We start from the raw sequence: 26,202 nt of genomic DNA, 5'->3' as shown, positions 1-26,202 counted from the left end.
AGGCCTGAAATCAGGCAAACTGATCAACATCTCAACTGGAGATACCCAGATGTCAGCAAATAAGGACAGCATAGCATTATGTATGTTCTCAGTGTGCCCAAGTGTCACTCAGAGAGAGGAGTCAGGAGAGAGCGATGGAGACAAAGCCTGTAAGTCTGAGTAAGTACTACAGAGATATTGAGAAAGACAGAAATCAATTGTTAACTGGAATAGACTGCAATATATGTGCTACGCTTGTGACTTAAAATGTGACACTACTACAATTCACTTTTCTTTTATGCTCACTCTCCATTAAAATGTTCTGACTTGACATTATAACTTAAGAAAATTATAAGGTGATTTCTAAAAATATAACATAGGTTATCATATGGGTCAAAAACAATGTCATTTCATGCTAAGATTTTTGGAACCAACTTGTTAACTCCTCACTTCCCTGTACTCTAAAGATGCTGATAGATTGTTCTGTGCCACATGTCAATATCGCAGGGGCCACACACACTTTCACATAGTTCTCACTTATGAAACTGGTCTTCTTTCTACTGTTGTATATAAACTCTATTCTTGGGACTCTTCCAAAACACATGAAAAGATAAATGTATAACAAAGGTTAAATCTAAGACAAATAGTGAATCATTTCTGGATAAATTTGTAACTGAGAATAGAATGAACTTTATTTGGCCACAGAGCACCATAACTATGGCCATCTGTGCTACACTTAGCTCTTTCTAATGACCATTGACTTTTACTCTACATCTACTGTGTACTTACCACTATGGTAAGTAGGCACTGCAGATATAAATTGAACAGGACAGAATTCTTGCCCTATCAAAGCTGATTGCCTAATCCAAAAAAAAAGAACATTGAACAATTGCAGAACATTAATACTGCAATTGTGGCATGTCTCAGGTGCTATGGGAACAGAAGGTGTTCTTTGCTGTGCAAAGGGGGTTATGTAAGGGAAACTGGGAGGGGTGTCTTCACCAAGAGGTGATAACTGAGCTAAATCTTATGTTATGGGGAGAAATATTGTGTTATGTTTTTTTTAAAAATATTCATTTTCACACTGAAGAGATCTAACCTAATCTAGTAAAAATATTAGAATGGAGTAAATTGGTGTCACAAAAATTGTATACTTAATTTTGAGGGTTTACCTCATGATTTTATGGGTTGGCAATTATGATAAATAAGCCATTTAAAGATAACTTTTAAAATCCATGCAGTAGCCTTTTATTTTGAGGAGGTTGTAACACACTCGCAAATATCAACAAATACCAATAATTCTATTATTATCAAAATGACTACTTGTGGGTTGGAATCAATATCTAGCAACGACATTGTGTACCAAGTCCAACAGTTTGTAATTCAAAATATTTAGACAAATATAAAGTAATCTGGGAAACTCCTTGATGATTCAAAAATGGCTCAAGTGATATTACTAATGACATTATAAATGTGTGATATTGTGACCCAAATTCACTTCCTCAAGAATGTTAAATTGGAACAGATTCCAACTGGCTTTGAGTGATGGACTCTGCAAAACATGTAAAATTAGGACTGGGCCAACAATGTTTGTCTACCAGCTTTGTTGGGCAAGCAGCGGAGGTCTAACTGCAGAAGAGTAACTGCAGAGGGAAGAAGAAAAGGCCATGAAAACCAGAAGAAAAGAGAGAGGAGGGTAAGTTGGCCACCTTTTTTTTTTTTAGAATTGCCTTAAATGCCTTGTTTGGGGACTCTTAGTTTTAGTCCCTTGTGGAGCCTGGCTGCACTTCTGGTCATTGGATTTCCTGAAATATGCCAAGATTGTTTCAGGTCTGCCTAGGTAATTATGAGAAAATGCTGTTGTATGCAAGCAAGGGGTTAATACACCAGTCCCTTCAAAAAACAAATATAAAAGGTAGCCCAAGGCCAACTTAGAAAAGGCAACAAATTGTTTAGAACATAATATATACAACATCCCTTTCACTTTTACTTATTGATTCCACTGAATGAAAAGCAATAGAATGTAAGTAAATTTAAATGCTGCCTTTATATTTCCCTGGGATACACATTCTACAATCATATGTACATAATCTTAGCTGAATGAGATGGATCCATAGATTTATCCATAATACTCAGTCTAGAGAAAAAAGTTATTTATTTTATCATTCTCATGTGCATTCTTTTGTTAAGTAGATTAAACTAAAATGCCCAGGGCGATCCTGGAATTTCACCTGGGATTATGATTTTTCATCTGGGAAAAAGATTAAAAGAAGAGTAGCTGATCAGCCATTTATTTCTAAATACCCAAATATATTAAAATTCTAAATAATTTTTTAAAATTATTCATATGTTGGACATATGTAAAGTACACACTAAAAATGGAATAAGTATCCTGGCCAGTGTTGCTCAGTGGTTAGAGCATAGGCCTGTGGACTGAAGGGTCTCGGGTTCGATTCCCTGTCAAGGACACACACCTGGGTTGTAGGTTCGATCCCCAGTCCTGGCTGGGGCACATGCAGGAGGCAACCAATCGCTGTGTCCCTCACATGGATGCTTCTCTCTCTCTCCCTCCCTTTCACTCTCTGAAAAGCAATGGAAAAAAATATCCTCTGGTGACGATGAAAACAAACAAAGAAAAAAACCCCAGCAGCTGCCACTTGATGAGTCATAGGTTAGGGCAGCATCAGGCACAAAAAACTTTAAGGAGACAAATGTGGCCTTAATGACAGCAACTATATTTCCTTACGGCGTGGCTCCCCTCATCGCACTAGTCTACTACTCAGTAAGGTTATAGAGGTTCTCCTCGCTGCTGGCCCCTTCTAAATTCCTTTTCTTATTAACTCTTCAGAAATTTATTCACACAGAAGGGATTGATAGTTTAGTTACTCAGTATAAGCCACCCCAGGAGACCTGTCATTTTAAGCCTTTAATTAAACAGAACAATCTTTTACTGCAGGATTTTTCAAAACGTAGTCAATAAAAAAGGGAGTATTTGAGAAACAAGGAAGTTTCCCTAATGACTCTTATCAGACCAGGTAGGTAACTGTTCATTCGGTCGTCTCTTTCCTTAACAAATCAGGCCTCATTTAGCAAAAAATGTTAAGTAATTCTCATACTAATTCCATCTTATCATTGTGCCCATTAATTATGGTTGCTATTTTCATTCATAAGAAAACAAAGAAGAAGAATGAATTCAATGAGAGATTAAACAGATGATATCAAGGATACATGGTATCAATGACTATTTTTGTATATGAAATAAAATAATTACAGCAACAATAACATACAAACAAGGCAAGAGATAACTTATGCAAACTGAGTTCCTGCATGTTGGTCCCTTGCAAAGTTCCACGGAAATTTGCAACATGAGTGCTTAAGGCAAATAATGCCGGTGGAGTGTCCAGGTGGCAGCGGACATCATACTCACTGTAACAGTCGAGGCAGAATCCTTCTCATGATTAAGTCAGGGGAGGAGCTGGTACTTCTTGAACCAAGATGGCTCAGGTGACCGGTCATGTCATTGGCCAATCCACCAAAGAGTTGCGACCACAAGGGTTGGACCCCTGATCATGACAGGGAAGGGGTTGGTGCTCCCTGACTATACAGTTTAAAAACCCCACAGTTGAAGAGCTGAGGTCTCTCTCTCAAGTCTGATATCTATTTCAGCCAAAGGGCAATGGGTAACAGCAAACCCACATCTGCACTTCTGTTATTCTGTGAATATTCTAAATAATGCTTCCCCAATAGGACAGGGAGATCTGTTTACCCTTGTTTTTAGGAAAATATAAAATATAAAACACAGTATAGAGATTTAATATGTGGATATCTATATTGATTTATCAGTACTTACTATCCACTCATCTATCAGCAAATAATTTTGCGGGACAACTCTGTGTCCCCAGAGACTGTGTTACACACAACGCACTCACAGGACCAGACCCAGGGTGACTGGCTCAGAATCCCAGTCCTGCCAGGGACTGTCTCTGTGGCTTGAGCAAGTTATGCTCTCTAAACCACGTTTTGTACTATAAAATAAATGTGCTGGCAAGGTTGTCAAGGGATTAATGAAAACATGAATGGCACCTAACATTAATACGATGGCCATAGGATTCCATCTTAGTCAATTTGTTTATATCATCATACTTCTTTAAAAAAATAATTCTGGTAATCAAGACACATAAACAGATTCCTAATTTCCAAAACATAAATGGTCAGGAAATAAATTATAAGGAGATTATGGCCAGGTGTTGTTGTTTTTTAAAAAAAAATTCTTCAGTATAACATGGGGGAGCCTTTATTAAAATATTCTATTAGAGCATAGATATAAAAACTGAAACAGTATTTATAAATAACTTCTTCCAAAATTCACACTGATAATTGTTAATTATTAGACCATTTGTCAGTGAGGAATATGTCAGTTCTTGGCTACAAAAAAAAAGAAAAATACCAAAAAAAGGAGGTTTTCAAGAAATCTCCTCATATACAATTTCATAGAACACATCTAAATAAGTCTGTTGTGTGGGTGGGTTGCTAGGGAATTCTGTAGCTTAAAGTACTTATGTTATAGCTTTGAAAACATGGCCCATGTGGAAATTAAACTGTAAGAATAAAATGATCAAATCCATCCGCAAGCACACATTTTGGAGATATTGCATGCTGTCACATTGCACAGAATCTCCCACTTGCAGACTGAAATAACCAGCTGACTTCTGCTTGAGAGACATGCCCATGATGGCACTGAGGGAATGATCATCATTTAACAGGATAATTCTTTGCCATATCTTGCTTTAGTTGCAGCTTAATGAGCCCTAAATTTAAGCAAATAAGCCCAAATCTTCTAGTCCAGGGCTCTTAGTTCAGGGATTGCTCAGGGATATTAAGTAACAAATTATCCAAATTGATTTATTCCTAAGGATTATTTTACTATCTAAAAGCATTCTTACCTATTCCTGAAGAATTTACTTCCCAAAAGTATTGTAATAAAATAAAGTTGGAGTATAGGCAAGTGAAAGCATAAGAAAATGTATTTTTAAGAAAAACAAATAAATTGCCCTGGTTGCCTGTTTTTATAAGCCAAACTTACTCCAAATAACAGGATCGGGACGTTCCTAGCATCCAGTGGGTATGCAGTCTGTTAGGTTAGATGTTTCTAAGACAATTCAGATTAATGGTACAAGTGTAAAACGTACAGGTATTTTGAGGGGAACAAATAATTTAAATAAATGGAACACATTATCCTCAACTAAGTACCAAGTTTAGAAACATCAATCAATCAATCAACCAACCAGTCAGTCCCCAGCATTTGATTCTTTAAATATGTAATCCCTTTTCATTTCCACCAGAATTCCATTTTACAGATGAGGGAACATACACAGTGACGCTTACCTGGGGCGGGATGCAGTGCTGAGATGCTAGTATTCTAGCTAGGGTCACACCCTCAAATCAGTCATTTTGCACAGCGTCTATGTGGAAATTAAAGGACAATTGAAGAGATAGATAAAGTACATTCATGCAATATAATCACAGAGAAAAAAGATCACCAAAACATATTTTCCATTACTGAGACAGAATAAAGAAAAATGTTCCAATAAGCAGCTTCTAACTTGACTGGTGGGAAACAATAGGACTGAAGTAGCTGAGCTTCCATAGGAAAGGCCACAGGCTGAACTTGTAAAGGATGGTGTATTATTTTTTTAATACAATGAGTTTCACCTCGAGGCATTGTCGTCTCTACTGCTTCCTTCCTTAAGTGAAGAGAGTTAAATAAGTTATTTACTTTTCCCTAAATTAAAATAAAGTTCAGGAAGGGATACATTTTTGAAATTAAGATCTATAATAAAAAATGGATTTTATAGAACGCCTATGGCTTTGCGGCCACTTGTAGAGTATACAATTGAATCGGCTGAAGGCTTGGAAAAAAATACACCCAAGGGAGCCATTCAATATTGACTAAAGAAATACACTCTGTTTTAATGGTTTCTTTGCTCTTGATTTCATCACTTGTTTCTAAAATGCTATGATCAAGCCCTTGGAAATCCAGATTTCTCAGTTTCTTTCATGGACTCTATGGGACCGCAAAATAATTTAAGCTTTTCCTCCGAGCTAGAATTTTTACTTCTGTAGTTCATCAACCTCATCTGTCACGTATATGTCACTGAAATGAGAGAACCTTGGAAGGCAGGAAAAATTAAAAACAAATTAATGTGGGAAGATGATATAAATCAAGCCATGAAGCCAAGAGTGAGTTATCAAAAGATCTTTCATCAGAAGTGAACACATATTCCTTTCTCGAGAGGAACCCATTGTGTTTTTGTTTGCACTGTTATACATCAAGTGGCATATTAAAGAAATAGATTTATTGGGATTTAGAATGTGTTTTACTCTGATAGAAAAGAGTAGTGGTCCTTCAGATTTAATTTGTAAAGGCTTAAAGCGCGAGAGTCTGCGTAGGCCCTGGTTAGTATTAAATGCTAAAACAAATACTATTTTTAACTTAAAACACATGAATGAGTCCTCTCCCATAAGAAAAAATACAGCAACGCAATACCATGTTAGAATAAGGATTACTTATTCTATCTAAAAATCCTCAGAATTTATTCAGTCGAATGTGGCAGTTTGATGTGTTTACGGCGAATCACGCTGTTTACTGAGAGGAGAAAGAAACAATTAAAAGTTGCTTGTGTTTTCTGCACTTGCTTTTCTTCTGAGTTAAACTGGTTGGCTTTACCAATAGGATTTGAGAGACACATCTATATAAACAGAGATCTTAATAAGGGGTTTGAGATTGCCGTGCAATCTGGGAGAACATCAAAGGTAGAACAAAATTCAGAGACAAAGAAAACTTACTATTGAGTGGTCACTACTTGTAACTTGCCCAATCATCACACCTGTTCTTTCATTGGAGAAACATAAATAGCCACATCGGAGTCTTAATGAAGAAGTGTGCGTGTGTGTGTGTGTGTGTGTGTGTGTGTGTGTGTGTGTGTGTCGGTCTTGATGTCACTCCCACCTCTGAGTCTTCTTTCTTGCCCTTGCCCTAAAAAAGAAACCCTCACTGTATTCTCTCCTGCCACAAAGGTCTTGGGAGAACCAGTCCCCTGTACCCAAGTGCCAGGGCAAGGGGCAATGGTCAGGGAGGAAGAATGACCTTGGAACACCTTTAAGGAGGAAAGAGACCCCCTGGGACAACACTTTCTGAGCTGAGAATAGCCTCCTAAAATGATTGTGTCTCCTCTAACAAGATCAGAATCACACAGCAGGGACATGCCAAGTCATAAAGCCCCAGCGGCTGCTCAGAGGTCGCTGTTACACTGTGTGATTTGTTTCCAGAGCTCCCGGCACAGGGAGCATTCAATGCAATGGGCGTGGGGACAGGCCGTCCCTGAAGCAATTCCGGGCGCCAGGCACATGCTGGTGACTGGGTCTGGTCTGGACAGGAAGAACAGAAGGTCACATCTGACAGCAGGTCTCACCAGGGTGCGAAAGTATATGCAGGAGACTTTACTATGTCCCAGAGGCTCAGAGGGAGGAGGCATGTGCAGGTAAGCAGGTGGTGTTTTTCTCGCCCCCTCCAGGAAGGCAGTTCATGCTTCATGAACTTGAACTAAATAAAGTTCGTAAGCCAAAACAACTCGTGCCTCATTTTGTTAATCAGGAGCACTATGTACCATTTTGATGACCTGGAAGTTTATCTGTGAATTCACAGGTGAGTAAGAGCTTGAGAAAAAAAGTTATTCAAAATAGAACACCAAGGATTGTTACTGTTATATACATACTACTACAAAAAGCAGCAAAATGCTCCACAAATTATATCATTAACTCCATCGGGGAGAAAAGAAATCAGTTCTGCCCATAAGTAACAAAATGCTGATACCTGTCATTTCAATAACTCTCCTTCAATTTCTCCGTTTGGCAGCATTTAGAACTTTTATCACAATTGTGATAAATTAGAAGTGGGAATGGGGCCTTGTGTTTTGTGTAATTTTGCAGTGCTAACGCCATTTCTGACATACTTTGTCTCTGTCATCAAGGTAATATAATTTGCTTCTTAATTTCATTTCTGGGTGAAGGTAAAATAACAAAGAACCACCCCGTTGAATTCATCTCCTTATAACACGTGTTACAGTGAGCCTTGGTTAAGGCTAGAGAGGTGGAGAGCAAAGAGGCTCAGGAAACCCGATTAGATTTTCCCTTTCTCTTACTTGTCCTAGTTTACAGGTGGCTATTACTCTTCGTTCCATAAATGAAATGTAATTACATTCTAGTATCATCTCCTTTTCTCAGACTGGTGAAGCGTTCATTGTCGCTTACCAAGAAGTCTTAACTGGGGGCACCGGGAAGCTGGAGTGAACAACACGAGGCCAGTCCTATTTTCTGCGTCCTGTTATCAAGGCTGCATTGAAGCACTCTCCTAGGGGAGGGGCAGTCACACCGAAATTATACCACCAACTGATGGAGACCACCTAGGGAGACTTATGGACAGCAGCTCTTAGACATTTTCCATTACCTTTTAGTCAGCAATATTCACAAGACTCATTTTACTTTGGGGTAAATTATTCTGAATCTGAAGCACCATTCCCTCCCCTAGTCATCACACTTCAAGGCTCCGGTAAGGTCTGTCGCCCTCCAGGTCTCCTCTGAAAGCTCTGATCTTTGTACTCCTTCCGGAATAGACTCCAGCCACAGGTAGCCCCGTCTAAGGCCCGGCCCTCTCTCTCCTCGCTCTCCCACCCTGGAAGAGCCAGCTGAGGCCAGCACTGTGGAGCAGGCTGACTTTGGCTGACTCTCCAAAAACCTTTAATTAAGTAGCCCTGCACAGAGGTGACTAGATACAAAGAGAAATAAATATAGGGCCCAAGCCCTCCAGAAGCTGACAGTGTACTAATCCACTTGGGAAGATGCTGATAAATTTATTCACACTAAACTGTTATTAGCTGACAAGTGTTAGTTTCATGGGGTGCCACTGTGGCAGGTTCCTTAGCAACCCCGCTCCCACTCCTTGGCTGGTACGGAGCAGGGGAGCGGCTGGGTTACTCTGTATTACTGCCTGGGAATAGCGTCAGAGTATATCTGTCAGAGAATTAGAAAGTTGCCCAACAGAGGCTCCAGAGAACCGGCTGTCATCTTCTTTCATCCTGGACCTTTTACAGAATGGGCTCCCTGAAATGTCCCTTAACAGATTTCCTGCCAACCAAGAGGGCAAGTGTGCAGAGCTGACCTTGAGCCAGAAGCCTCAAGAGACTCATCTTCTCATTAAGGCTTTGATTCCCTTTAAAAGCACCATAATGTAGCTTGAAAAACTACTTTCTTTTAAGAGCTTGTTTCACAACCTGATATACTTTTCAGGGTAATGGCCACAGAATTTAAGTTCGACTCGCAGTAACCCTAAAGGGTGCCATATTAAGTGGTCAGAACATTAGGAATTTCAGGCTGGAAATAAAGTGGCCTCCTGAGTGAACTTCACATGTCAGTGAGTGGGTAGAGGAGATGCATCCTGAGAACTTTTGGGGGGGAAATAGTTTAGATGGCCTTTTAAAAGAGATATCTGTATTTTTGTCTGTCTATTGCTATTGATCTATCTAAAGCTATATAGATATTTTGATATCTATATATATAATACCATATGTGTGTGTATATATACATAAATAAATTCTTATATTCAGCCTGTGGTTGTTTAACAATAAAACATTAAAGCCAGTGACCAATCTACTTACACAAAAATTTCTCCACTATTTATTTTCCTTGGTCTCTAATTATAAAACAGTACAAATTTTAAAAAAATGAAAACTAGGGGCCATACTAGTTGCAGACATTTTTATGAAAAATATTATGATGACCTCTATCATTTAGGCAGGTTATTGAATATATTTGGGTTTAAAATATGTGAGGTCTGCTCTGCAGGTCAGAGCCTTGTCTGGTTAGCTTGGAACAAGGCTTCTTTCATTGATGAACACAAAGATTTAATAGGCTGTGGTTAGCAGTGAATGGTAGGGTGTCTTCCTTTGCTCTAGTCCCAGGCATAATTTATGTAAGTTGAGTAGGGAAGAAAACAAGAGCACAAGTGCTCTATAGTTTGTATACCTTGTAACCCGTCATACAATTTTTCATACACTTTCTACCCTGTAACATCCAGGAGAAGATATGGGATGCCCACTTCTCAGAGGCTCAAATAGGAAGCCAAATGCCATAATGGGGTATTTATACTGCCTGTCATCTCAAGTACAAAAAGAGAAAGATGTGTCATCTCAGGAGCAGAGACCAGGTGTGTTGGGGGATCTTTTAAGGAGTATGAATCACTCTATCTTGAGGGGGCCTGGCGTTAGGTGAGGGCTTAGGATGAGACTGGCAGCCATGCCCAGCTCTCCTTGAAGCCTACTCCACCATAGGATTAGGATCAGTGCATAACACTCCAACTATAGGAGATAACACTGTATTGTACAGTATCTCCCCCCACCTTATCCACTGTTTAGATTTTCATGGTTTCAGTTATTCATGGTCAACCACAGTCTGAAAATGATAGAATATTCCAGAAATAAGTAATTCATAAGTTTTTAAAATTATGCTCCATTCTGAGTAGCACAGTGACGTCTCCCCCATTCCCACTTCATCCTGTCCAGCATGTGGAACATCCCTGTGTCCAGCATGTCCACAGGGTATAAGCTACCCACCCATTAGGCACCTAATAGCTGTCTCCGTTATTAGAAGTTATCAGGGAGGAGAAAACACATTCACACAACTTTTATTACAGTATTTTGTTATAATTGTTCTATTTTAATTTTTATAATTGTTGTTAATCTTTTACTGTGCTTAATTTATAAATTAAACTTTATCATATATATAGAAAAATATGGTGTATATATAGGCGTCAGCACTCTGTACAGTTTCAGGCATCCACTGGATGTCTTGGAACAAAGCTCCTAGAAATTAAGGGGACAATTGTATAATTGAAATTTGCTAAGAGAGCAGAACTTGAGTTCTCACACAAAAAAAGTAAATATGTGAGATGAATGTGTTAATTAATTTGATGTGGGGGAATCCTTTCACAAGGATACATATATCAAATCATCACATTGTATATTTCAAATATCTTACAATTTTATTTGTCAATTACACTTTAATAAAAATAATTTTAAAAAGAAACCAGTGTAGACTATATCTGAATATTAAAGTTATTCGGAGGAGAAAATAAGAGAATTTTGTTAGAAAAACTCTTCTAATATACCTCTTTTCAGTTTTTAGTGATTTTAATCACACACTTAAAAAAAGAAAGAATTAATCAGAGCCTAACAAGAAGAGAGGTTCCCTGACCTCAACCAAGAGGTTCCCTGAAACAATAATATATGTCAAAATAAACAGCATGTGGTAGACAATAAATGCTTTAACTGAAAAATATTATTAATAATAATACAGAATATCTTTGGAGAATTTACTGTGTGTTAAACACTTGGCTAAACCCTACATTCATATGGTCTCAGCTCTGGTGGTAACTTATTTTGGCAGCAACACCTGACCCAACCTGAGCTCACTGGGTGGCAAAACTTGACAGGAACTGCTATGTGGCTATTTCTAGTCTTTTTTTATTGGATCAAGTGTGAATACTCATATAGTTTTCTGCAGAATTCTTTGACTTTGCTGCTCAAACTCTGTCATTGTGTATTGTGTAATATATTGAGTAATCTATTGTATATAATCTTTCTTTAAAAATAAAAAATTTCTTTATTTTAGGATATAGTTAGTCTCAAGAGTTTTAGACAAGGGTTGTGGACACTAAGTTCTGTAGTTGAGAAACTGAAGCACAGAGAGGTTAACAGTGTTTCTAAGGTCACACAGCTGGTGATGGCTGGAGTTGCAACCTCAATTTAGGCAGTGTGTCACCAAGATCTAGGCTCTCTGCCCGCTATTTTGTATGGCTTCATATGTAGATAATAAAACATAACAGAGAAATTACCGAGTTTAGTAGTAAAATAATGAAATCTCTACATATAAGCAATAAGAAAATACTTTAAAATGCAAAATCCTTGGTTTGATTTTTTATAACTCGTGTGATGTACTGACTAAGAGTCATGGGCACTAGAAAGCAGTACTGGATAGAATAGGAATCAGCCAAGGCCACTCTGTCAATGGTAAGGCTTGGGAAACCCAGATGTTGAAGAAACAATCATCAGAGGGACAACTTAGAAATCTTTGTGTTAGAAACTTAAAGAAACTTCAAAAGCAGCCACCAAAGAGCAGGAACCCCCAAAATCAGGAGGTCCGCAGTCCACAGAGGACCAAGAAGTGACTGAGGATCTGATTCCTTTTTCCCTGCCCCTGGATGCTACCTTGGGATAGCAAGGGTCTCAGCCAGTGTGCCATTGAAGGCCATCCTTATTTTTCTCTGACCGGGGAACAGACTTTGGGTTAAAGAGCATTGTCAGTGTGGAATATTCTTTGTTCCTTACATATGAATGTCACAATCAGCGAAGGTTAGTGCAGAGGTTACTGGGGGGAAATGAGAGAGAGAGAAAAAGAGAGGGAAAGAGAGAGAACTTACATAATGCTATTTTTATTGATAAGGGCTCACTAAAAATATCTTCCACATGTTTTTAGTCTTTAGAAATACAGTTTAAAATAATAAGAAGAAGAAAAGATGAGATAGAGAGAATAGAAAATGATGTTTTCAACAACAAAGGGGAGGCAAAGTTCCCTTTGCAGTATAATTGGTGCTATGAAAGGGGCCAGAAGGGCAGCAAGCAGATGCTGAGGGCGAGTCAGGGGATGATGAAAGAGCAGATGCTAATGGCCGTAAGAGAAATGAGTTTTCCAGAGAGTTCTGTTATATCACAGTGTGTTCTGGAGCTAGAAAGGGCCAAGGTGAAATAACTACAAGTAAGGAAAGGATAATTGAGTTTGTTGGTCTCTGAGCTGAATGCTGGCCAAGTAGAACGGATTGCTCAGTGCACCGTCCGGAGTGGTGTCTGATTTATCCTGGGACTCTCTGGCCCTGACTGTGGAACTAGGAAGGTGAGTTCCTAAAACTAAACGAAGGTGGTATTATTAAGGGTATAACGATTCGTTTTCTAAGATGTTTTTACTAAGCAATGGTATTAGAAGATAACCCTTAAAGTATCCTGAGGATAGTGACATATCTTGGAGACTCATTGATCCATAGAAATGCAAAGTCATTTTGTCCAGAGATCAAAAGATCATGTTAAAACGAGCTTGCTTACCTTAAGGAAATGTTGGAGTTAATTTATATGTAGACTTTGGATGATTAGCACCAGAGACTAAAAAATAACTTCAAAAATATTTAAACTCTCCTCCCCTTTTACCCATGTAAAAGGGCCCTTCTCCAAAGAACTCTGATGGGTTTCTAAGAGCAACTTTTATAAGGCCACAAATCAGCTAAATGGACTTTTTTAATCACTATAAAAATGAAGCATGCTTGCAGAGATCAGAATGCCAATTATTTTATCAAAAATTTCTCTCAGAGAAATTACATTATAAACTCTCAAAACCCAGCTTAGAACTGCTTATAGTGAAATAATGCATTCATGCCACTGTGCCACTGGCCAAAAGAACGTTATTGAAAAGTAAAAAATATACATTGTATGATATCCTACCACACGTGTCAGAAGTTTTGACAAGACAAATGTGATATGTCTTCAGTGTTTTCAGATAAACTCTGAGGATTCATTTCACATCACAGACCCCTTGAATTATGTTGCAAGAAGAAACTGATGTCTTCTTGCTCTGGGACAAAACACAAAGAGTAGAGGAAACATTATAGAATCTTTGAAAAATGAGTTTTTCAGCATGGATATCGAATTCAACACACTTTAGGAACAGTCTCTTGTTTTTGTCTGCTCCGCATGCATTTTCCCTTTTTCTGGCAATTGTAACTCTGCTTTTCCTTGCAAAGTAATCTGGGCACGTCTGGCCCCAATCCATCCTGCTCTGAGGGAGGGCAAGCAGCTCAGAACCAACCCAACAGATCCAAATGAGAAGCTCAAGGACAGGCGCGTGACCCTATTCGAGCCAGGGAGTTAAGCCCAAGACTTAGAAACCATTGGAAAGAGAAGCTACATTGATAAGCCAAGAGCTGCCAAGGGCCCCTGTCTGGTAAAAGCCTGTCCAAGAGCAAAGCCAACACAGAGAATAAAAAGAGACGTGGCTGGGAAGAGGAGAGGACACCGGGGAGGGGCTGGTGAAGCATGGCTCTTCCTCAATCGGCCATTGCTATTTCTGGATTTTTATGCGGTATAAACCAATAACAATCTCTTTTGCATTTTTATTATTATCTTAAGCAAGTTTATCATGGGGATCTTGTCACTTAAAGTTTAAAGATTCAAATGTACACAAATTGATACTTGCAGGTGGGGCGAAGAGTAAACTTTTGAATGGACTGAGTCAATGTGAAATATGGGAGAGCTAGGATTCCTTTACTTCAGGGAGATCCCCCACAATGCCTATGATCATAGCAAAGTAACAGGTTCAATTATCTCTCTATATTTCAGGAGTCTGGGGATGTGCTCACTGTGCCTGGAAGTTGTTTGCTAGGTATAAAAATCTCAGAAAGGCAGCTAAATCTTATCTAATGTCTTTACAAAAAAGATAAAGCATGTAGCTAAATGTGGTGCACCTTAGAGCAGGAATGAGAAAATAAATATTGTTCTTTTATTTATATATTTTTTCTGTTGCTATGAAGCAGCAGTAATCAAGACAGGGCAGTACTGGTAGAATGATAGACAAATAGATTAATGGAAGAAAAATAAATCCAGAAATAGGCTCTGATTTTTCACAAGGCACATCCAAGCAATTCAATAGGGAATAGAAAGTCTTAACAACAAATGGCCTGAAAAGATGGGATAAAAGTATGAAAAAAATATTAACTTTAACAACTATCTTACAAAAGTAAAAATTAATCTCAGATGATCATAGAGCTAAAACATTAAACCAAAATAATAACATTTCTAGAATTAAACATAGACAAATATTTCTTGGAAGCTGGGATAAATAAAGGTTTCTGAGAAAAGACAAAAACCACACAAGAAAAAGAAAAAAATGTAATACATTGAACTGTATTTAAATTAAAAACTTCTCATCAAAAAACGACATGATAACATTAAAAGGCTAGAACAGTATTTGTAATACATATATCTGACAAAAGACTTGAATTTAAACTTCTGCAATTCAATAAAAAACAATAAAATTAAAAATGGGTAAAATATTGAAAGTCATAAGAGAACAAATTCAAGTGCCTAATAAGCACATGAAAAGATGCTTGATATCATTAGTCATGAGAGAAATGCAAATTAAATCTACAATGAGATACCACATCACATCAACTAGAAACAAATTGAAGACCCTGATAATACTAAACATTGGCAAAAATGTGCAGCAACTGGAACACGGTAATACTAAACATTGGCAAAAATGTGCAGCAACTGGAACACTCACATATTTCTGATGAGAGGGTGAAACAGTAAAACTCAAATTCCCTCAGGAAGAATATAGAAAAAAAAAAGTGGGTTAACCATATATTGGAATACTGTTTAGTAATAATAATAATAAATAATAAAAATAATAAACTACTGGTACATGCAACACAATGAATGAACTTCAAAAATATTATGTTGAGCCATAAAACCCCAGAAAATCCAAACACAAAAGACTACCCACTGTATGTTTCCATTTCTATGAAGTACCCATCACAATACTTACCTTAGCGTTAACCTTATTTCTAATATTATCACTTCCATGTGAAGCTCAGCTATATCCAAGATCTTTATTCTGCCTTCCTGAATTAAAATCTTCCTTCTGCACCAATTCCGCCCACTCTCCCAGCTGTCTTACCCTAGATAGTGTAAAGGAGCGAAGCAAGCAGCAACCTTTGGTTGGTACTGTCTATTTGACTCTGAGTTTAGAGATGGGAGTCAATGAAGAGTCTTCACGCTGCATGGAGTAGACCCAGTTTTTTTCAGGGGCAGGAGTAAACACTTACGTTTTGTTATTTCTGACCTGGATAAATTGGCAAGAGAGGAAGACTATGAAAGTCAGAATAGTGGTTCCATATGTCTGGTAGGGATTAACTTGAAGAGAACTGAAGGAATTTTCTGGGGCGATGGAACTGTTCCTGACCTTTTGGATACAGGGGTGTATACCTTTTCAAAACTCTCTGAATTATATACTAAGATCTTCACATTTCTTTATATCTAAATTTTCCTTTGATGAAATATGGAAATTGATGTGCCTAACAATATTTTTTTAAATGTGGAAAAACTAAAAAGACCTTAAGGTCATGGCTTGCTGTTCATGGCCAATAACCTGTAATGCCTGCAAATCAAGTAATCAAGCTTTACAGGATTGGAAAAGTCAGGTTCTCTTTTCTTGGTGGGAAGTAGGATGTAAGATTGAAAGTGAGAAAACCAGAGGATGGATCCTCATGCCCAATCCTTAGTCTCGTTGCTGCCAGAGAAGATGGTAAGGCACCACATTCTCATTTCTGATGAAAGGAACATTCTACGTAAATTTATACTCAGAAAAATGGCTAATAAACTGACTGGGTAGAACAGAAATATTTTCAGACACACGAGAACTCAAACAATTTAATTCTAAATAGTCCTTTCTGATGAAGCTGTTGAAGGGTCTACTTCAAGCAAACAAGGAAGTAGATATGAGATATGAAGGTATGACTCTTAGGAGCAGGGGATCTCAGGTAGGATCAAGAGAAGTCTCAGAATGGCCCTTGTATGCCCAGTGCAGAAAGTATCCAGTCCTGACTGAGCAGGATGGAGGAGTGTGGGAGAGGATTCTTCAAAAGTAAAAGGTTGTGTCTTGACATGTAATCCAGAAGATCGAGGTTCAATTCCCAGTCAGGGCACATGCCCAGGTGGGCTCGATCCCCAGCAGGGGGCGTGCAGGAGGCAGCCCATCAATGACTCTCTCATCATTGATGTTTCTACTCTCTCTCTCCTTCTCCCTTCCTCTCTCTGAAATCAATAAAGACATACTTTAAAATAAATTAATTAAGTAATATTAATTAATTTTAAAAAGTAGAAGGCTGTGTGAGTGTGTATGTGTGTATTGGGGGTGAGAAGTCAAGTCACAGAGATCGCCAGATAGGACATTACTCAATTTAGGCAACTGTGCAGGTTGTAGGTCACCACAGGCTCCCGAAGAAAACCTCTAACGGGGTCCTCAAAAGAGCCAGCCTGTGACAAGATGCCACACAGAAGATAACAGTGGCTGAATTACAAAAGCACCAGTGACATAAGACGTTTGTCACTGCTAGAAGCAAGTGACTCCTTCCACTCTCCACCCCACACTCCAGGAGGAGCCAGAAAGTATTGGGGATGTAGGTGGGGCAGGAAAGGGGTAGAAGGAAGAGTGAAAGGACAGACCCTTTAACCTCTTCCCATTGCAAGTCTCTGAGCCTAGTCAAGGGCAGCCTGAGCTTGGGGGAGGAGGGGTACTGTGAATTAGAGGTGACACTGAAGTTTTAAGTTGGAATAGTGCGGATACAATACCTAAAAGTAGTCACAATTAATATTTTCTTACAAATGACAGTGACTGGAAAGTGATAGGGGAAGGGATTGAACAGAGCAGATTCAAACACAGTGATGGGAGGCAAATTACTTTTCCCCTGTTTTTACCCCATTGAGTTCAGGCTGCTTAATAATTTACTTACAGTATCTGCTACCTGCCCATTAAGATTATTAAAATTTAGCTTTCAGTTCTTCTGCTACCATCCCCCATATCCCAGTCACCAAAGGGAATTATACTACAGTATTTGATTCAGCGAGTTTAATGTTTACATAGTTGTGATTATGTGAATAGTGCTCTATTGTGGATTCACATCAACTGCTATGATCACATTTCTTCATGTCACAAAACTGCATCTTCCCCAAGTTGCATCTCACCTCAGCTTTTGGAGACTCAATTGAAAAATCAACAACTATATTTTTAGCACAATAAAGGTCCTTAATAATAACCTTTAGAAATGTGTCTATATTTGCTAAAATGCTAATTATACATTACATTATTTGTGTCTATGTGTATTGCTGTGTTTTTTTACTGTTTTTGAAATTAAGGTGTTATGTATTCTGAGGATACAGTGGTTTAATCCTAGCATTTTGATTGGTCCCTGCTTAAGATTAACTTCTAGGCATTTTTGTTGGTTTATTGATTGAAATAGAGTGAGTTTTCCTACATAGACTATATCTGTGTTTAATCAGCTCTGCAACTACCTATATTCTGTGGCCACAAAAACAGATGGAAGGAAGATAGATATATAGATGATAGATGATAGATGATAGATAGATGATAGATAGATAGATAGATAGATAGATAGATAGATAGATAGATAGATGATAGATAGATAGATAGATGATATAGATAGATGATAGATAGATAGATAGATAGATAGATGATAGATAGATGATATAGATAGATGATAGATAGATAGATGATGATAGATGATAGATAGATGATAGATAGATGGTAGATAGATAGATAGATGATAGATGATAGATAGATAGATAGATGATAGATAGATAGATAGATAGATAGATAGATAGATAGATAGATAGATAGATAGATAGATAGATAGATAGAGATAGATAGATGATAGATAGATGATAGATAGATAGATAGATAGATAGATAGATAGATAGATAGATAGATAGATAGATAGATAGATAATGATGATAGATAGATAGATAGATAGATAGATAGATAGATAGATAGATAGATAGATAGATGATAGATAGATAGATAGATAGATGATAGATATAGATAGATAGATGATAGATAGATGATAGGTAGATAGATATAGATAATAATATTTATATATAGTGATAAACATGTAAATATTCTTAAGCATGTAATATGACTCATGTAAAATTAAGATACTCAATTACTTCACAGGATTGTTGGACAAATTTACTAAAATAATATAAAGAATAATGCCTGTCAAATACTCCATAAATATTGTTGATTATTTTCAGAATAATATATGTAAAAATTTGGTCTCATCACACAGCATAGTAAGAAATATGAATATATTTCAATTACTTAAAAGGTGGGAAGCACAATATTGAAGTTTAAAACGCCTAGTTTTTAGTCTTGGCTTCTGCACCTAGCTCACTTTGTGACTTTTACCAAAGTATTCTACCTCTATGGGCCACAGATTTCTCATCTATAAATTTATAGTCCTGATATTCATATACACTTTCTCTTTAAGGTCTACTTTAGCCTTAAACTTCCATTATTTTCTTCTTTAATAGCTTCCCAACCAGAGAAGATTTGTCAAACTGAAAATACAAGAAGGGAATTTAGAGGCAAGGAGTAAGTTAAGGAAATGCATTTTTCCATAGCTAATCATGCAGAGAAGTTAAGTGACAGTTTTGAGTTGTGACATTTTACAATTATTCCCTGAACACTCACTATGAGCAAGGCTTTGGGCACCGGGCTCAGCGCTGGAACACAGCGGGATTGCTGCAAATTTGGGGAACATATTGCAAATAAGATTCTAAGCTTACGAATATCTTTACAGCCATAGCTACAGCACCTTATCTGTGTAGCTACAGCACTTTCTTTGTATAGCTCTAGCTCACTCAACTTAGTTAAAGGACCTAAATACTAAATTCTAGAATGTTTTCTTCTCCCTTGTGACCTTGGCATCCATGTCCATCTGTCAATGGCGACTCTGCAAGAGCTAAAAAAAAAAACCCACATTTTGAAACACCGCCAGCTTCTACTTCTGGGCCACTTCTAACAGCTGTCCTCTCCATGTGACTTCCCCTCTTCCCTTCAGTGCCATCCTCTGCACTAACAAAGGGGATGTTCATGCCCCTGTGGAAAGCTACACAGCCCAGTGGATGGGAGGACATCTGCACTAGGATTGCCTCTGACCCTGCCATACACACACAGAGCTTGCAAAGGGCCTGGAAGAGTTGATAGACTGAGTAAATGACATTCTGATCATTAATCCACAGGACTGACTTTAAGGCATTAGGACAGATGTAAGCTACCACCCATAAAATACTTAGCAACTGACCACACAAAAATTTACCTGGGATAGAGAGTGTTCACGTTGCATCTGAAACATCCAGGAGTAACCACACTGGCTGCCTTTGGAATTATACTACAGCTGCAATCCAGATTCTGATTAGGACTGGCTTCCAATTCCCATTTTCAGGAAAGCCGCATTAACATCACCAACTGTGGGCAAAATGATAAAATATCACATGCTTGTTTTTTTTTCATATGGCAAATAACTTCAACTCAGAAATGCTATGTTCTCACACAGCTTCACAATAAGTACAAAGCTAAATAAAAATGGAAATTATTTCACAAGCTTCCCTACAACTTCAAAAATAAAAGAAAGATACCTTGGGACATATTTTCGAGACATAGATTCTTGAAATTCTTTATTCTTTTATCAGCTCTGTTGCCCAAGGGGAAATCTGTACAACAGGAATCATATGTCTTTAATAATGCAGCAAACTACTGTAGCTCAAACCTCCCGAGCCGCTAAGAAACACAACTGTGTGTAGGAAATGCCGGGAGAGTTTGTTTTACCAGAGCTCTATATTCAGCAGCATTCGAGGGTGAGGCTCATTTCCATCGAAGGCAGAAAGGAAGACTGGTGAAAACAATTTAAAGAATAATCCATATGGACTGAGTCTGGGGGAGATTTCTCATGAAGCGAATACCTGCCTTATAAACCGAAGTTCTAGAGTCCTCGCCTTATTCATTTATTTTTAGTTAGGGGCTGAAACTCCACAGGGTTTATCCAAAACAATCAAAGGTTCATCCTTCTTGAGATGGGAAAAGTAAAAGATGTTTATTTTAAAAGCTTCTGGTAAAATTTCTCCACATGGAATGTTTTCTCTGTGACCCAATTTACAAATCTGCATTTCAGATTGAAAACTGCAAAACCGGAGTTAGCGAATCAGATATTACAGATTTTGCTTCTAACAACACTTTGTTACACCAGACGGCACGTTATGTCTTAGCTGGCGGAAGAACAATGACTGAAGGGGGCTATGAAACAAAAGTGCATACATTGAGGGTAACTATAAAAATAATTGTATATAAAGCAGCAAGTGAACAGTTTTGGCATTATTTCCACATGATTTCTTGGAGTTTCAAAATGATGTCACATTAAATACCATCCACTGAGATTTAACTCAATCCAAAGATGTCAATTCAAGATACTGCAGGTTTAAAGTATATGCAGCAATAGTTCCTTTTTGGTTCCAAAATCTCCATTCAGCAGAAAAAAAATTGTAATTTTAGTGAGAAAAAGGAGCACACTTTACTTAGATGTTTTCTTATGGGAGATCTGCACACTATGAAAACATTGTGCTGATAACAGACCAGCTCTGTCCATAGCTGGAAACAGTGGGGGACACACTGAAACGTGGTGTGCACTCCATAAACTGAAATGTGACATCTTGACGAAAGTAATCTCCAGCCTGAGACTCATCACAGATCTAAAATTTACATGTCTCTTGGCAACAAGTCTACTTCAGTGCAAAATCACAATGAATTAAATCTAAATATTGCTCACAACAATCCCTTTAATTTTAAGAGATTTAACAGAAAAATTTCTTTCACAAGCAGCAAGTGATCTCTTTATTTTGTAATTAATAAATCAGAACACCATTTTTCCTGATTCCATCTGTTCTGAAGTATTTGGACAGACCCAATGAAATAACTCAGTGTCATTGTTCCAGTACTTGTTATATTAGACAAATCCCTTACTAAAAACTCTTGACTCTTTTTTTTAAAAAATTAAAATATATCTTTATTGATTTCAGAGAAAGGAGAGGGAGAGAGAGAGAGAGAGAGAGAGAGAGAGATAGAAACATCAGTGATGAGAGTCATTGATCGGCTGCCTCCTGCATGTTCCCTATGAGGGATCAAGTCCGAAACCCAGGCATGTGCTCTGACCAGGAATCGAACCGTGATCTCCAGGTCATAGGTCGATACTCAACCTCTAAGCCACGCCGGGCTTGGCTTGTCTCTGTTTTTAGACACTGTTCTAAAATCTGTGCCTATTTGACTTTCTCATCTAGAACAGATTAAAAGCAGAGAGTTAGAGGGGGTGTGACCATATTGGTGGGCCATCAAAGAGGGGCGAAAAAATGACAGCTGACAGCCTGACTGAGAGGGACAAGTCAGGGGAACTATAAAATACATCAAGTAACTGTAAAAAGTAAATACAACCCACTGACTGAAGAATTTAAAAGGCATAGTATCTTGAGGGAAATGTTTTCTTGAATAATTACTTTACTATACCGTATACATTCAATATGCACAATAGCGACCCTGCGTCATAAAGAAAACATTAAATTAGGTACCGTGCCCCAGTAAGGCAGGAAGTATGTAACACATCATAGAAATACTCCCATGATACTTAGCTTATTGAAAATCATAAAAAGGTAAAAGAAAGCATGAGTATTCTCGGTAGACTCTTTTGTGAGATACCTTATCCTCAATGATGTCAGAACTCCAAGGCCTAATTCTATTAACCCCAAAATATACTTAATATGATTGCCAGATGCTGAATGCCCAGGTAAACAAAAGGTAAAACAAATGACTTATTTACAACTATAAAATTACCCTACTGCTATGCAGCCTTTATGATTATAATGTTTAATGTCTCCAAAATATTTCTTTGAGTCGCTATTTCAAAATTTGATTTTCATTCCTCTTTGGTTGATCATTTATGTTGCTTGTAATGACAGCACAATTAAAGTTACCTGTGGCTGGATGTTTTGTTAAATATAATAGGAGAAAAGACGATAAATAAGGGGAATCTGAAGGATGTGTTTGTTTAGCTAGCTGGATACCCAGAGGTAAGACAAGCTTCAGCTCTGTTGATACGACGGCGGTGGCTTCCTTCCTCTGTGCACCCTCTGCTGTGCCCTTCCAGGGACATTGGCTTCATCTCAGGACCAGTTTCCTTCCTCGTTGCAAAATGCCTCCAGCAGTACCAGGCTTCACACGTCCACACATCATCGAGATGTGTGGCAGAACAGAGAACTTTTCCCCGCTGACTTCTCTCTCATAAAAACTCAGAAGACGCCTTTCCTGTCATCCCAGCAAACTCCCTCCAATTTCACCCTCATGAATTATGCTCATCCTGGCACCTGAGCCCCGTGGCCAGCAGCAGGGCACTCGCTGATTGACTTAGGTCTGGGTCGTTGAACTAATCACTGTGGGATTCCTCTGTGACCATCAAGCCCAACCCTGGAGGCTGTGATGGATCACCTTGACCGTGGAGGGGTTAACACCGAAATGAAAACTGGGTTATTATGATGAGGGAAAAATGCAATGCTAGGTGGTAACAAGCATCGACTATCACATTGAAAAGGGCATTGTGTGTATAGAAAGCTACCTTTCCTGTGGATTCCTTTAATCTAGTTTGTCGTACATAATAAAAATATTTTGATATAATAATTTGAAGCTTGAATTTGTTTAAACAAATGAGAAAACATTTTGGAATATGTAAGGTACATTTATTATCTTGTTTTCTGGGACAGTACCTGTCCCCCTTCCTGGGGAAAGAGTTTCAAATGGAGCAGGAATAACTGTTGTGTCCATGCCTGTACTTTCCCAGCAACAGTGACTAAAGAATATGCATCTGATCCATACTCTGCCTGTCACTGTTCCCTGTCCCCCTGGCTAGAACGTGATTCATCCAGGGGTTAGACGCCTGGTCTAAGCCAGAGCAGGCTATGTGCCAAAAAGGTTTCTAAATAGAGATTGTGGGAGTTGGAGGAGGGTATCTGAAAGCTAATTTTGCTTCGTCTTGAAAAACTGAATGCCCAGAGCTGCTGGTGACCACTGTCTGAGCCTTGTAGAGAAAGCAAGTTTCAGGGAAGCCAGGACACAAAGAGCAGAAAAGCACGTAGAACAAAAGATTCCTGAGAGCACTGAGGAAGACTCTCTCCTGGACTAAACTCAGATGCCCCTGAACTCTTTCAACTAGCTTCATTGTTAGACTTCCATGTTCATCTCCACGTTGTCTGATTTTAGCAGAAAGCTGCTAAGCTGGTTTAGCTCTAACCTCCCCCCTACTCCTCCCCACACACATCAGATCACTTTCAAGATCTCATTGGGTTCCTCATCTCCACCCCCGCCCGCGGTGAGGCCTGCTCACCTCGGTCTGCCTCCCCCAAGGCTCCTGTTAGGGTGATTTAGCCAGAACCCCTCCTGACCCTGATGTTTCCTTAGTAATTTTGCACCCCCTGACCCACATCCTGCTCCTTGGTTATAAATTCCCACAGGCTCATGCCAGATTTTGAGTTGAGCCCACTCTCTCTCCCCCATGACAAGACCCTGTTACAGTGGTCCCTGTTTCCAATGTGATGGCATCCTTTGAATGAAGTCTTTCTTACCATCTTTTTTTTTCTCTTACTCCTCGTGGGAAGATATGCTTATTGATTTTGGAGAGACGGGAAGGGAAAGAGAGAGAGGGAGAGAGAAACATCAATGTGAAAGAGAACATCGATTGGTTGCCTTCCATATGTGCCCCCAACCAGGGCTCAAACCCATAACCTAGGCATGTGCCCTGACCAGGAATTGAACCCACAACCTTTTCATATACAGATGACGCTCCAACAAACTGAGCCATACTAGCCAGGGCTTTCTTACCATCTTTAACAAGTGTCACTGGATAATTTTTTTTCTTTAACAACATCCAAGCACCATTTCCAGTAACATTCTGGCCCTTCCGTTTATTGGGGTAGGCAGATTCCAGGAGGTTTATCCCCATTTACTTCTATAGATATCTGCAACTTATTGCCAATTTGCTTTTCTCAAATGTTGTTCCAGTTCATAACATATTCACCGAAATCAGTATGTTATTTGCTATTTAAAAGATCATATAATGAATACTTCAGAAATGCATATGGTATCATAGAAAAGTAGCAGAAATGGAGAAAATCTGCTATGGTGGAAGGAATATAGTCTTCAGGGTCAAACAGGCCTGAATTTGATAATCTGCTCCTCCTGTTTACTAGTCATATAATATTTGGACAGTTACCAGAGCTTCAGTTATTTCTACATGTTCATAGATATACTAAAGTCTAGCCAGCATCCAGCTAAAAACCCAGCATTTAATACATATATTTTCCTTTATTCATGGAAAGTAAAGATTTGTTATTAATTTAACCACAAGTTGCTTAACTTAGGGAACTCATATGACCCACATCTCTGTACATCATTATCTTAATTATTAACTAAGAAATTTAAAATCTCTAATCTTTAAAATGAAGAAATCTCTAATCTTTTTTATCATTGATTTAATATTGTTATATCTTAGCCAAATTTAACGTGATTAATTTATATCTATGCAAAAAGAAGTCTTATTTTTAAAAAAAATATATCTTTATTGATTTCAGAGAGAAGAAGGGAGAGAGGGAGAGAGAGAGATAGAAACATCAGTAATGAGAGAGTCATTGATCCGCTGCCTCCTGCACGCTCCCTGCTGAGGATCGAGCCACACCCGGGGCATGTGCCCTGACCAGGAATCGAACCGCGATCTCCTGGATCATAGGTTGATGCTCAACCGCTGAACCATGCCTGGCTGGGCGAGGCTTTATTTTTTAAAATTATTACATAGACAATAAATAAATAGTGCCCGTTCTCATGGAATTTCTAACTCCTTGATACTGTTCAATTGTTCCTTGAAGCATGCATGAGACTGACTTTATTTGCCGGTGTCATTAAGCCAAGTCCAAGATAACAAAACTGCATGAAGCTTTGGTATTTCTGAGAAAGCTGTCTCCAATCTGTAAATTCTCTGCCTCCTTTGGTAACACTTTGTTGCAATAAATTTATATGTTTGGGGAGTTAAGGGCACACTTAGAAAGGTGGAAAATCTACCTGTGTGGACTCACTGGCTTTTTGAAGTTCTCAGTTATATACTCAAAACAGACAATCATCTAAATGTCATGTCTTAATGAACTTTTATAGTAAAATCATTGAATATGTATGATTTATCAGCATTACTGTATTGATAGCTATTTCTTTGTAGATATTTCCAACTTAATTTGCAAGCTAGATAGGAAATTCATGAGTATATATTCTTGGAGTTTGAATTATTTTTAAGGACTAAATGAATCATTTCAGCAAGTTTGCTTTAATTCAAAGAGAATACTTTATTGCTTAGCCTTAAATTTTAAATTTACATGGACGCTTATTTCAGGAAAGCACCTAATTATTTAA

The sequence above is a fragment of the Miniopterus schreibersii genome (genome assembly GCF_964146895.1).
Source record: "Miniopterus schreibersii genome assembly, chromosome: 5".
Taxonomy (NCBI): Eukaryota; Metazoa; Chordata; class Mammalia; order Chiroptera; family Miniopteridae; genus Miniopterus; species Miniopterus schreibersii.
The sequence above is the reverse complement of the archived record's forward strand: the minus strand, read 5'-3'. Positions refer to the sequence as shown.